Source organism: Hibiscus syriacus, unplaced genomic scaffold (assembly GCF_006381635.1).
Source record: "Hibiscus syriacus cultivar Baekdansim isolate YM2019G1 unplaced genomic scaffold, ASM638163v2 tig00110372_pilon, whole genome shotgun sequence".
In the NCBI taxonomy this organism is placed as follows: domain Eukaryota; kingdom Viridiplantae; phylum Streptophyta; class Magnoliopsida; order Malvales; family Malvaceae; genus Hibiscus; species Hibiscus syriacus.
The window spans coordinates 411,088-414,928 of NW_024062709.1; the positions used below are offsets into that span (position 1 = coordinate 411,088).

General features: G+C 38.7%; 1 pseudogene; it reads right to left on the minus strand.

Annotated features, from left to right (window-relative positions):
* Window positions 1-753: 753 nt before the first annotated feature.
* Window positions 754-2,748, minus strand: LOC120121479 (annotated as a pseudogene).
* Window positions 2,749-3,841: the final 1,093 nt, after the last annotated feature.

Consider the following 3,841-nt stretch of genomic DNA (forward strand, 5'->3'; position numbering starts at 1 on the left):
ACAGCAGTCCATTACTTTGACGGAGTGATAAAAAATGTTCATATTATCTCACTTCGTGTAGATTTAAATATGAACACCGATTTTGAAAATATAATACCTCTTCACTTAATTAAAAAAAAATTCCAGAAGGAAAACAAATATGTTCGAAACCTATGAAAAGAAGGTATAAATACAAGACATGAAAGATCTATTCCCTTGGAATAACAAGGTCCTGCATTGTCACCAGGGACACATTTTCTTTTAAAACATCTTTTATCACACTTTCAAGTGCATATATCGACAAAACCCACATTAATATTATTATTATAAATAATAAATAATGCTCCAACTCATTTCCCATTAAACATTTAATTATCCATTTGTACATTGAATTATGCATGCTCTTGTAGAAAATAAGAATTTCCAGCTAGGCTGAAGATATATGCACACTATATGTATAATTGTGGGGGACCAATTATTGATAGGCAAGTATCCAAATTTTGATGATACCTTATGTATCTTTAATATGTATGATGATCCTTCTAATTTTATTCTATTTTATTCACAACTTCAGAGTTTTAATTTTTTACATTGTTTAACCCTATTTAGTCTTATTGCTAAATTTATCTAGCATGCTCATTGGTAGTTACTATACTTGGCCTCAATGCTAATTTATGGCATGATCTAGATCAACATTCTCTCATATGAAATCATGTTGTACAAATACGCTGATTATAAGAAAAGGACCTCTCTTTGAAAGCTCCCAAAATTATCAGCTTGAATCATGATAGTAACTCTGGGAAACAGTAGCAATCAACATGAACATTGCAGTACAAGAAGTGAAATCATAGGTGAGAATCAAACATATATTGAAGGTACAACACACTCAACTGATAGAAACTAAAGAAACTTGGATTGAATAAACCTGACATCAACCCAGATTTCTTCTTCCCACGGCCAAGGCCATTGATTTGAAGTGACCAAAATCCTCCCTCAAACTGGTGTTGAATCTTTAGAAGCACCTCCTCATTAACTTCACTGTCAAAAATCAACTGTTTCTGAATTTTGATAAGTAACAAAGCTTGCAAGTGAAACATAATGTAAAGATTGGAGTGTTCATAGGAGAGTGGTAGTAAAGGTTTGACCTGATAGAGGGGAGAGACTTTGGGTTGCCTCATTTTATTGGATCAATGGTGATGAGAGGAAGCAGAGAACAGCTTATTGGGAAGACTGTCGTGCTCCTCTTCTTCGCCCTGAAATCGTGCTGGAACGCGGAAGCCAGAGAATACACCTGATGCGGTGAATCCAATGCCGGATAAAGCAGCATGACGATGATGGGTGTTTTGTGGGATTTGATGGTGTTGGTTGTTTGTGGGAATTGGCTGCTCTATCCAAGCACGAACCAAGGGCGTGTTACTGGACTGAAGGGGTCCCCTCTGAGAAAAAAAACTGGCTGTTTTGGCCAAAAACAGGTGGCAGTGGCGGTGCTGATGGATTTCCAAAGAGAAATCCTCCTACTCCACCACCGCTCCCGCCACTAGAACCACCGCCAGTGCCACCATTATTCCAGGCAACCAATCTCTGGGACTTTCCTATCTCCGCCGGCTGTTGGTTGTGGTGTTCCCATCCAGCTGAAGAACCATTAAAGCCTGAGAATAAGACTGGTTCACTTTGATGTGCCTGCGCTGCAGCAGCAGCAGCTTGGTGATGGTGGAGCAGAAGCATTGGCTTCGGAAATGACTGAAGCGAAAGCCGCAGATCTTGACTGTGGCTGCTGGTTCGGGACGGAAAATCCGGTGGATAATCCTGAAACTGTAATGAAGAAGACGGCGTCTCACTGGAAGCTCCCAATGGAATAAAGACTTCAAAATATCTTCAATCTCATCAAAACTAAAGAATGTGGAAGAAAACCCGAATTACGATTCGGGTTATTTCCAATTTCTTGAAGAATTTGGACTTCGTTTCCCATTATTGTAGCCGTTTTTCTTCGAGTACCCGACTCAGCAGCAAGGTTGTGAAACTGACAGGGTTTTTCATGATCTATTGCAGTTATTGTATTTTGATCTTCTTGGTTATTTGGTATTTTGTGGGTGAAGTAGCTGTTCTCAAAGTTTCTGGGTCCCAAGGAGGTAATTCAGCGAGCTCGTCAATGGCGGATTTGGCTTTTTTGATAAGCCAATCCACAGCTTTGCTAGGGCGATCGTAGCCGAGTCGGTCCTGGACATCGTAGAACTGGATGGCGGTGTGCGCCGAGAGACGAACACGACGATCTCGAGGACCTTTGGTGGTGCAAACTTTGCTGTGGCGGTCTTTCCTTCCAGTTGACCGAACAATGCGACCTCCTTCAACCTCAACGATCTCGCCCCCGCCGTGCTTCAAACCCAACCTCGACGTCTTTGCAGCTTGGTAATTGCTATCTCCCATCCCTCCTGCATGTTGGGTCCGTTTTGGAATCGGGGGGGTTTGAAGCTGAAGATGATTGTTTTGAGGATCCAGACTCGGCTTTAATGGCGGACACTGGTTATTGCTTCTTTACCTGAAGCTGTTCGTCTCTGCCATTAAATGTTTCTAATTCCATCATCACGAAAGGACCCCTCCACAAACCTAAAACCCACCTTCAAATTCTAAAAACTTTTGGCAATTGGGTCTCTCTGTGTACTGTTGAACTGGGTTTTTCTAATAAGAATTTTCTCGGGAAAAAACTAGCAACTTAAATGAGTGTTTGTTCAGAAATTAAATTAAATATCCCTCTGCTGATCTGATCTCATCACTGCAACTACTGCAATTATATTGTAATCGAATTTAATTATTTCAAGATAAAGTTGAGATAATTTTATGTAAAGCTTTGTTTTTTTTTAATATATATATTTCAGATGAATGAATGGAAAGATGAAAGATAGATCCTTTATTTGCCTGCATCGCACAACTTTCTGACAGTGACCTTTTATAACAGCCTTTTCTTTTTAGGGTAAATTAAACTATACCTAATTCTACTTTACTCTCTCCTATTTTTATCACCAAACTTTCAATTTTTCTAATTTACTCACAGAACTTTGAATCATTTTGCTCACTTCTCATTTTCTCTCTAACGTGGCATTTTTTCTTATTATTTAATATAAAATAATTAAAAAAATAAAATAAAAATAGAAGGTGGTCGGCTATCGCTATCGACCATCGTTGATTGATATAGATGGCGGTCGTTTGGTTCCAAAATAGGATTGGTCACTTCGCCTCGACGTCGTGAGTTCGAATCTGACATCTATTTTGTCGGAAGTTACTCCAAAGTCCATAAATTTGAGACTGAAAGTGAGAAAATCGAAATGTTTCAGTTCAAATTCACTAGTTTTAGGATATTTTCCGGTGAAACAAACACCAGATCCAGACTCAGGGGGTCAATACGAACCGACCCATCCTATTTTGGGATCGAAGACCACCATTTACGACCGTCGACGGTGGTCGAAATAAAAATGACATGTGGCCAGCGGAGGGAAAAATGGAGAACAGAATGAAAAAGGATAAATTACACCATGAGTCATTAAAATTTACTCTATCTCATATTTTACTCATAAAATGATATCGTTTTTTCAAAACAAATTCGTTTGGATTCCTGTTTCACGTCATAACGTCGTTAAAAAGTTAACGGCAGATTGAACAAAATGATTTAATCTATAAAGTTCAATGAGTAAATTAAAAAAATTAAAAATTCAGTAAACAAAATAGGAGAAAGAGTAGAGTGAGAAACCATATATTTTACCCTTCTTTTTATTACTTCATTTAAGAAACTTCGTCATCCTTTTCCCCACGATTTTCCCATCTCTGGATTACTACTCAACATGGCAAGCATCTCAAGGGAGTCTGCACT